Raw genomic sequence first — 11331 nt, 5'->3', positions numbered from 1 at the left:
TTAGAGGACAGCCAGGAATCTACTTGGACTTACTCTGGCAATGAGAAGGAAACTTTCCTAAAGGGAGAACTGAAGCTGTGTTCTCCTTTGAGTAAATCCCTGTGGAGTGAGGAGCGGTGATTGGCAGTGGCTGACCTTGCATCCTCTCAGTCCCTGTTTTCTGAACACACAAATTCCTGAGCTGAATGAAAAACATCGAATATTTCACGAATGCCAAAAGTGCCAATTGTGATTGGAATTGGCATTTGAGAAATAAGCTGATCCCTAGAGAATGCAAAGGAAACATATTATGTGTCTACCATTTGTGAAATGCACCTTTTGAAGGCTGTGTTGCTAGTTTGTGCCTCTAGGACTTTTTTCCTACTACTGCCCGATTTCCCTTTAGTATTACAGTGAGAGAGAAAATAAGCTTTAACTTTCTCTCATTAGCACATTATGTGTGGTGTTCTGCTGCTGGATTTTAGAGAGGTTCAGTCTTGGTCAGGTATCATATCAGCTGCCAGTGACCAGAGCTAATGGAAAGAACCCCAGGATGGCTCTCCATATCCCCTCTTTCCTCTGTTTCTCCAGGTGCTCTGAGAAGCACCTGGCCAAAAACCATGATCCCGGTGGAAGAATCTTCCTTGGAACTAGCAGAAAGAGTGGTGTCATTTTCATCACTATTCAAATCACCATTCAGACACCAAGGTTGGACCAATAATTCTATCTTCATTATAAGTGTGCACATGAATAAGTGTGCTCTTGGTTCAAAGAGTAACCAAATTTTCAAGGTAAACTATAAATTAAGATGTGTCATGAAGTATTGGATTTTTTTCTGAAATCTAAATGAGATCATAAATAACAGATGAAATGCAATGGCTTAGAACTTAAAGATAAATGACTGTGTAGAGATCTAAATTTGCAATTAGATTCAGATAAGTATGTCAAAATGTGGTCCTTCAGTATATTAAAAACTGTGGTCAGTTTGGCTCCGGGTCCATTTTTTCATTTCAATATCTCTTCCTGTTGTGTGTGTGCGTGTGTGTGTGTGTGTGTGTGTTTTATAGCTAAATTATTGGCAGAAAGGATAATAGTTTGTTATTGATCAATCTGACAGCCCATGATCTAAAATGCAACCCTTTCTATTATGCTGGTGGTACATGGGGCAATTGTGCATTTTCCTCACTTATGTTCAATTCAAATATAGAGATACAGACATCAATATCTACTCTAGAAGTTAACTGAAAAGCATTATGTAATTGATCAAAAACTGTGTATGCAAAACCTCCTTAAAAGTCAGAATAATGTTTACAACATATAAAACAAATTAAAGAAGCAGTTTAAGTACAAAATGACTAATCAAAATATTCCATAGGGGCCTTGCCTATTGGCCAAGAGCTCTACTTTAGAACTACAGAAAAGACTGCATGTGGTGTAGAATAGTGAGCCTTCCCCCCAAAACGTGTCCATGCCCTAATTCCTAGAACCTGGGAATACGTTATTTTTTCACAGCAAACATGTCTTTAAGATGTTGTCATGAATACAGACCATTGAGGTTATCCTGAGACAGAGAGTTCATTTTGTGTTATCCAGCTGGCCTTATCTTATCACATGAATCCTTAAAAGTGGAGAACCTATCCTAGCTGGCTGAGAATGATGAAGAGGAAGAAGGGGGATAGGGTCAAGCAGACAAAGGACTGGGGCATTCTGATGGTTTTGAAGATGGAGAAAGGGGGCCACTGGCCAATGAGCTCAGGTGGCATCTAAAAGCTGCGAATGGCTTTCAGCAGACATCTAACAAAAAATTGGGAACTCAGTCCTACAATTGAAAGAAATAAAATTGCATCAAGAATCCAAATGGTAAAGAAAAGGGATTCAGAAGCCCAGAGCCTCCAGAAAGAAGTGGAGTTCTGCTGCCACCTTATTTTAGCCCAGTGAGTTCTGTGTTGGACTCCTAGCTTACAGAACTATACAGTAATACATTTGTATTATTTAAGTCACTGTTTGTTGCAATTTGTTCCAGCAGCAAAAGGAAACGTACACTACAATACAAAAAATTTAGATTTTACATTAATGTATAAAAATAAAAAGACATTTTAAAAATATACCCTTAAAATAAGTTTACAGGTGAGATAGCTTGCTCTATATCTATTATCTATCTATCTATTTATCTATCTATCTATCATCTATCTAACTATCTAGTAACATATTAAAATGTTTGCCTTTTTCTGTGGGTACAGAAATATGAGTAGGGAATTGGGATGAAAGACAATAAAAATTAAAAGAAAAAAGGAGTCTTACCTAGATCAATGTGTCATAAACTGAGTTGTATAGTTAATACAGCCCTCTGAATATGAAATACAGAAACACAATAAATAGACAGAAAGGAAAGAAAAAAGAGTTCCTAATTTTCAAAATATAATCTTTAACATAGTTAATTTTGGGGTGCTATGTATGGATATACTTGATGATGGTGGAGACAAGTAAAACAGAGAAATGCACCTCAGCCCTTTCATATTTGCCCCATATATCCAAATGTGCTTACTATTTTGGGGGGTTGGAAGACCCAAATTCATCAAGAATGCTTAAAGAAATCCACACCAGACAATATGTTTTATGAGAGAGAGGAGAGGAGAGAAAGAGTAAGAGAGAGAAAGAAACACTGATGTTAGAGAGAAACACCGATTGGCGCATCCTGTATGCACTCTAACCAGGGATTGAACCCACTGCCTAGGCATGTGCCCTGACCAGGTATTTTACCCACAACCTTTTGGTGTACAGGATGTAGTTTCAACTAACCTAGCCACCCAGCCAGGGCAGTAAAGGAGTTCTTAGAAGACATCCACATTAAACTCTTTTTTTTTTATCCTCACCCAAGGATATTTTTCCATTTTTTGTACAGATAGAGTGGGAGGGAGAGAGAGGAAGAGAGAGAGAGAGAGAGAGAAAGAAACATCGACATGAAAGGGACACATCGAGTGGCTGCCACCCGCATGACCAATCAGGGCCGGGGACAAACTGCAACCGAGGCACATGCCCCTAGCGGGAACCGAACCCGGGTCTCTCCAGACCGCAGGCCAATGCTCTAACCACTGAGCCAAACTGGCCAGGGCTAAAGTCTTTTAATTCTTCTTTTAAAGTGTGTCTATCTGTGAGTTCTCTCCTGTCTCCTGATGACCTCCCTCTTTACATAGTCCAGGTTTTTAGTGCTCAAGCAATCCAGCTTCAGACACGAGGCAAACTGGCCTGGGAGAGTTTATCAGATTGTGGGCTTTAGAGACATGCCATCTCCGTTCAAATTCAGGGTCTGCTATTAATTAGCTGTGTGTACCTGGGAAAATTAGCTAACTTCAGTGAGTTTGTAGAAAGTATACAGTAATTTTATTTATCTTACACAGTTATTTTGAGATTTGAATATTTTTTTGTACAGAAAACAATTAGTTGTCTGACATAGCAAGCCTTCAATACATAGTAGTTATCATAATTAGTAATTTTAATTGTAAACCTTGCATATCATTTAGCAAATCAAAAGTGTTACAGTTAATAAGAGGATCTTCTTTAGGAGACAATATAATCTAGATCAACTGTAGTGTTACTAATGTTGTATTCCCCAATTTGTCAGTCTGCAAATTTACTGTTATCAGTCTGTGATAAGTTCAGTCTGAGAGTATTTAGAAACTTGTATAACAATATGACATAATTTTTGTCTATTAAATAAAAAATTAACAAATTTAGTATGCCATTTTATTTCATTTTTCTATTGATTAATTTTATTATAATTTATTGAAAGAATTGGTATAGCCTGGCTGGTATGGCTCAGTGGATTGAGCATTGTCCTATGGACTGAGAAGTCCTGGTTTGATTCCTAGTCAGGGCATATGCCCGGGTTGTGCGCCAGATACCCAGCACAGGGAAGGTGGGGCATGCAGAAGGCAGCTGACAGATGTTTCTCACTCATAGATGTTTCTATCTCGTTCTCTCTCTCTCTAAGATATCAATAAAAATATTAAAGAATTGGTCTACAATGAATTGGGATTAAAAAGAGAAGCAATAGCCCTAGCTGATGTGTTTCAGTGGTTAGAGCGTTGGCTAGCACATGGAATAGTTTCAAGCCAGGTTGGGGGGTGTGCAGGAGGCAACCAATCAATGTGTTTGTCTCACATCGATGTCTCCATCCCCCAAGGGCTCTCTCTAAAAATCAATGGAAAGAATATTCTCAAGTGAGGTTTAACAACAGCAACAACAACAAACAAGAATAAAACTAATCTTTTACCATATATAGTTTAAGAAGCACTGGTCTATATTTTTTCTTTTCTTTTAGTGATTTATCAGATTCTTCCAAACACTTAACAAATTCTCTCAGAGTGTTATAGAACCTACACATTTCTCTATGTCATTGTACCTGAACATAAATGTCTATAAAGATGAATTCTGGGACTTTTGTACATTGTAATGGATGAATAATATTTCATTACATAAAAACAAGACCACCTACTAATTCTTTTTGTTGAATATTGAAAATTTTCATTTCATTTTCTATTATAAATCATACAAAAATAAACAGTCCTGAAGATAAATCTTTTTACAAACACATAATTATTTCTAAAAGTGAAATTAGGTCATTGGACATCCAGATTTTTGAGGCTTTGTTATATGTTGACAAATTTCTTCTTTTTGTACTAATTTATGATTATTCAAGTAGTGCTTATGGGTGGGTCAATTTTCTTTTCTTGTCTGCTTTTTCCTGATTACTCATATTTATTATGAATAAATAGGTAAAGCATTTTAAAATTTGATACCTCATTTATTTTATGGATCCATTTTTCTACTGCAATTTTAAGTATCTTCAAATGTTCATCAGTCTTTTTAATTTTCTCTTTTGTTAATTAAATGAATTACACATCAGTAAATGTGTCTGCCTTGCTCAGATTTCCTGGAAATAACAGGCAAGAAATTGCAAAATTATCTCCTGATATGAAACGTGTCCTGAGATCAGCCAAATAATTGGTAGTTGACTGATTCTTTCCTGAATATTTAGACACACGAATCCCAGAAAACGGGCAAACACAGTAGCCCCTCTACCTAAGAGGTAATACCATTTTAGCTGAGGGGCCACTTGTGTCCAGGCGGAAGGTGCGTGAACACAGCTGCTCAGCCCGGAAAGCAGGGACAGCTAACGCCAGCGAGTCCGAGAGGGGAGAAGCGTAACAGCCTGCATTCCTGATTTCTGTTTCTAGAACCCAATCTCCACAAAGACTAAGGGAAATTCTTGCTTTTTACTTATTTCCTCTTAATTTATGCAACCTTCAGCATATTTTAGTTCCTTGAAACCATAATCTTTTTTTCTAGAGCTTATTTTCTTCAATGGTACCCCATATATCCTTTGGAGGATTTATTTGTCAGTATTTTTATTTGTTTGTTTGAATTATCTATCTTAGTTAAGCCTTTTATAACATCCATGTTATAAATATATATTTCTGGTTTGTTTCCTTTTAATTTTGTTTGTCACTTTAAAAAGCTATTAATAATGTTAAAATGAATACATTTTGTTTTATGCTTTCTTTTATTATAATAATTCAAAATACTTTTTCATGCATACCATTTATTTGTGTTGTACCAATACTGTATACTATCTACCTAATTTACTAGTTGCATATTTATCATTTTTAGTACAAGCAGTCCTTCCTTTGCAAAGGGGTGTGGAGCTATAAAAACGGTCATGCGTGATGTAACCATGTAAAGCAAATTTGATAATCAATGGGAAACAGGATTGTTCTGTGATCTTTAAAACTTGTTGTTAGGTGAGTCAGTTGTTAATGTCAAAGTTTTTATTTAATCTCCAGAATGTAACTTTTAACTTTAAAGCATGCAATGACCACAAAGCTTATAAACAGGTTTGTTAAAAGAAAACAAAAAAAAACCCAAAATGCTTTCCTTTCTCAAAAAAAAAAAAATTGTCAAAACATTAAAACAAATTTACTGTTGGTCATCAATGTATAGATATATAAAAAATATTTAAATTAATGTTAAATCAGTACGCTGTAATTTAAAACATTAGAGACATTGAAAGTTAGAGTGTTATTATCAAGCATAGTTTGAATAGCACTTTTCTTCTTGTATAACACAGCATGAAGTGAGCATCTTTTGTATGCTCTGGAGGATTATCTTACTCCTTTTAAAGTTTGGATCAGGTTCCAACATTTTATCCTTTGTGCTTTGAATGTTATAAAATACCTCTGAGAGTTTCTTTAATGTGAAGTTTTTGTTGGCATCACTTCCTCTGAGACATTTTCATCTTTTCATCACAGGAACTTTCCTCCAGCACAGCAACAAGTTCACCTTCACTCACGCACTGTGCCTACCTGCGTAGACTCCGCGGAATGAGGCCAGTGTCCACATAGCCACACTGAGACCTTCCTTCTGGAACTCCACTTACATTTGATTCAGATTTTACTCCCGTGTTACCACTTTTCCCCACCAACCCCCCTCCTCCTTGTTTCCCTCTTTCTCCTCCTCCTTCTTATCTTTTTTCTTTTGGCTGCACTTTCAACTTTGTTGACCATTTATCTCCTTCAATTATCCATATATATATATATATATATATATATATATATATATATATATAAAATCCTCACCCAAGAATATTTTTCCATTTATCTTCAGATAGAGTGGGAGAGAGGGAAAGAGAAAGAGAGAGAGAGAGAGGGACAGAAAGAGAAACAGCAACGTGAGAGGGACACATCGACTGACTGCCTCCCGCACCACCTTGACCAGGGCCAGAGACTGAACTGCAACCGAGGTATGTGCCCTTGACCAGAATCGAACACGTGGCTCGTTGGTCCATGGACCAATATCCTAACCATAGAGTCAAACCAGCCAAGGCCCATTATCAATTTTTTTTAAAATGCCACATGGATTTACCACTGCAAGACAAGAAGACAACACAATTACATAGCTTTCTATCTGCCTATATATTTGTTAACAGTTTCTCAGAAATCAATCACCAACAGACTTTGAAACAAGTGAACCAACTGGTCATGAATCATGATTTACATCTATTATTTGCTTAGTGATTTGTGGACTGAAGAGCTAGTAGTGGAGTCTGTGCTACTATATAATTACTTACAATTCATACACCATGATAATTGAAACACACTGTGTTGTTGGAGGACTGATGTTACTTAACTAAATCATGATTAATAAAATTTGTACATTTATAATAATGCCAAAGCAAGGACTGCTTGTACTTGATCCATTAATACATCTTAACCTGGTCAACGCTAATTTCTAGAGAGCCTTTATGTGACTTAGAAAAAGGTCCCCAAACCCCATGAATACAATCCTTTAGGCAACATGCTAGCAAGGAGAACATTACATACAGCATCACCTACATAGCTACAAGGTGCTGCACCTGTTGGGACTATATCCACACTCATCTTAAAGATACTTCATCGAGCCCATGTGTAGATCCTTGCTAGAGTGTCCCATCCCAAAAGTGCATGTCACACATAATGCTTACTCAACTAACTGATATTGTCTGTGGCTCTTTGCTTAATTTGAAACATAAAATAATTACTGACCAAAGATTAAGATCTTGGAATCATTGCTCTTTAATATGAATTCTGCTTAATATGAGAATCTTTATTTATAGAAAAGAATCTTGAAGGAACAGTGAATTGAACTAGACCAGAAGAGAACTATACACTAAGCCTCATCCCAAGGCCTTTATCTAATTGGTTTTTCTAAATTGAATGATGGTCTTTTCCCATTATCTAGAATGAATATTTTACATCAAAGACAGTACCATGGACCAAGTTGCTTTGTTTACTATAAAAATTATTGTTTGAATAATAAAGCACCCTTTTTGTGACACCTCACAGAAGTAATTTCTCTTTGGTCAGTATCAGGGAGAGTGATGATTCCTTTAAACAACCTTTTTTTCTTACTAAATTATATTACCTATCATATTTCTTATTTTATATTAATTACCAGAATTAGCTTTATATTATAATTAATTTAGGGTCAAATTTTTATTCTGCAGCCAACAGATATAAGAACGCCCTTGGTGAGCTTAACATGCAATGATGTCATGTTTGCTGTACTTGACCCTTCTTTTTTTTTTTTTTTTTAATCCTCACCCGAGGACATTTTTCCATTTTTTGTTCAGATAGAGCGGGGGGGGGGGGGGGTGAGAGAGGAAGAGAGAGAGAGAGAAACATCGATGTGAAGGGACACATCGAGTGGCTGCCACCCGCACGACCAACCAGGGCCGGGGACAAACTGCAACCGAGGCACGTGCCCTTAGCAGGAACCGAACCCGGGTCTCTCTTGTACTTGACCCTTCTTTTCATCATTTTCCCTTTGCTCTACTTGTACCATCCATTAATTTTATGGCTATTTGTATCTTACTATATATACTTAAAAGCTTTCAGACAAGGTGAGGTACAAATAAATATGTGAATGGATATAAATAAAGACTGATTTTATAAATTATCTTAAGTCACACAAAAAATGTATTTTGTTTAAAACTTTCATATGCAAGTTTGACAGAACCATCTGGTCCATGAATTTTGTGAGAAAACAGAATTAAATATCTTGAAAAATATAGAATATAAAAACATTTACTGATTTGTTTATCAAAATATCAGGAATGACCCAATGTGTGTTTGAAAGTCATTCATTTGTAAAAAAAAAAAAAAAAAAAAAAGTGAAAATTACATTTTAGATTAGTTTCCAAAAAAACAACATTCTGTTTTCCATAAAAATTAAGCTACCTTAGGATCCCAATTATCAGCTCAATTAGCAATTCTTTCCTCAAGCTGAGGTCACAATTAACCTACTAAACAGACAAGAAACAATTTAAGGGCATAATGCTTTTTTGTTTCATTTGTTTTATTTCAGTAATTAAAGACTATTGTGAACAAAGCAATACCTGTAGGTTCCTAAATACTATGCAAGCAGCTACTGCAGCCTCAGAAACAGAACTGTTGCCGGGAGTGATCAAAAACACTAGTCACCTCTGTGTTCTTTGCAGCATTATTCACGGCGGCCAAGACTGGAGACAACCAGTGTCCTTCCATGGAGGACTGGATAAAGAAGGTGTGGTACATGCATACTATGGAATACTACAGTCATAAGAAAAGATGAAATACTGCCATTTGTGACAACATGGATGGACCCTGAGACTATCATGGTAAGTGAAAGAAGTCAATTAGAATAAGCAAAGTCCCATATGATTTCACTCATATGTGGGATATAAAACCATAATTTGTAAACATAGACAACAGTATGGTGGCTAGCAGAGGGAAGGGGGTGAGGGGCTAGTAAAGGGTAAAGGAGGCCAAATACATGGTGACAGAAGATGACTTGACTGGGTGGTGTATTTGTGAACTGTTATTGTAAACACTAACAGGTATCTATACTGCCTAGAAATTTTTTTTTGTTTTGCCTAGAACATATTTCACAGATCTTTATCACATATAATTATGATAATTATATTCTTATCTTAGGGACAGGTTTACATAACACATATAAGCAACAGCCTATATATAACATTATTTTCTGGAAAAAATAAAGACTTGGATATTTTAATATTTAGTTTAAAAACAGTATATTTTGTTTTGATAACAAGAAGCTGTGCATGCTAATCTTCAGAATTTGTGAAATACCAAAAAAATTAAAGGAGGGAGAGATAAAGTCCCACTTCCTAAAACAAAAATGCTGACTATATTTTGCCATATTTCCTTTCAGATGTATTTAAAATAATTTTTTTCTGATTTTAAAGGTAGTGTGGCTTTACTTTATCATTAAACAACACAAACAAATAAAAACAAAAATCAACATTCAAAAAATAACTACTATAGTCCTGGCCACTTTAGCTCAGCAGTTAGAGCATCAGCCTGCAGAACAAAGGGTCACGGGTTCCATTTTGGTCAAGGGCACATACCTCAGTTTCGGTTCGGTCCCTGGCCCTGATCAGTGGTGTGCAGGCGGCAACCAATCAATGTGTCTCTCTCGCATCCATCTCTCTCTCTCTCCCCGTCCCATTCTATCTGAAGATAAATGGAAAAATATCCTTGAGTGAGGAATAAAAAAATTTTTAAAAAACTACCATAGATTTTTAGTGATTTGTTTCCTAGTATTATTTATTTGTTTGTTTGTTTTTAATATGTTAGTTCTGTTTTTTCTATTTATATAATTTTAATTACATAATCTGTTAAAATTTATATTCTGAATTTTAGTTAGCATGATTATAGAGGAACCTTTTTAATTGCTAAATACTCATCCATTGTGTACATAAACCATAGTTTACACATTTTCCCCTTTTATTGAATATGTGATTTGTTTCCATTTTTATTAGAGCTTAAAAAGTACAAGTAATATTTTTTTTTTTGCACAAAGGGTTTTCATAGTTTTTTGTTTGTTTGTTTGTTTGTTTGTGTGTCTGTCTCTTTCCTTAAAATAAATTGCCACAGTAGAATTGTTAGGGGAAAAGTTATCAATAGTTTTAAGATCTTGAATACAGATTTTTAAATTGTTAACTTATTACAAATATAATTTGTTTATTAAAAAGTCTGTGAAAAACTAACATTTGAGGAAATTTAGTTCTAGCAAGTGGTGATCTAGATAGATGATTCACAGCAGCTCCTACAAAAGGCACCTAAAAAGTTGGACCTAAAACCATCCCAATACACTGATGGGGTTCTCATGTAATAATGAGAGGGAATAAACCACTTCTTTCTTGGAGATAGTTTCAATCATCCCAGGCAGCTGAGAGTCAGCAAACAACAGGGTTCAGCATCCTGGGCCACCAGGATCAGGAACTTTTCCTGAGTGCCGGGACCCCTTGCCACCTTTGTACTGGGTACTTCTGCAAACCCTCAGGGCACACCTGAGAGAAACATCTATCATCCAAGTGACTCACTAAGTTGGGAGGATGTGTGTTAATGTTAGGTGATTGCTAAAGGCGGAAGCCCTCGTGTGGCACCCATGTCTCTAGGCAGGAACACGAGAAACTCCCTCCTGGAAGTGAGGTGTGGACCGGGTTCTAGCCACCGTCTAGATTACAGTTTTCAAGCATTGGTCTTTTTGACTAGCACAAGTTTTTGACTGTCAGAAGAGAAGAAAAGTCATGTTCCAAAAAATATAGAAACATCTCAAGACTCGAAATCATTTCTCCAAGTAATTGTTCAAAGAAACAATTAAAGATAATAAAGCAAATAGCAGAATAAAAATGCACAGGCTGGATTTAGTAGAACAACAGAAGTTGGTTGAAAGGCAATTTTGTTATGGTGATTATTACATATTATAATTATACAATTATATAATTGTATAATTATGCAATATATACAA

At 35.9% G+C, this 11331-nt stretch overlaps 1 pseudogene; it reads left to right on the top strand.

The window, feature by feature from the left end:
• Positions 1 to 599: 599 nt before the first annotated feature.
• LOC118625596 overlaps positions 600 to 11331 on the top strand; it is a 71222-nt pseudogene continuing 60490 nt past the window's right edge.

This window comes from Molossus molossus, unplaced genomic scaffold (genome assembly GCF_014108415.1).
Source record: "Molossus molossus isolate mMolMol1 unplaced genomic scaffold, mMolMol1.p scaffold_m16_p_11, whole genome shotgun sequence".
NCBI classification, from domain to species: domain Eukaryota; kingdom Metazoa; phylum Chordata; class Mammalia; order Chiroptera; family Molossidae; genus Molossus; species Molossus molossus.
This window is presented reverse-complemented; position numbering and strand designations above follow the sequence as displayed.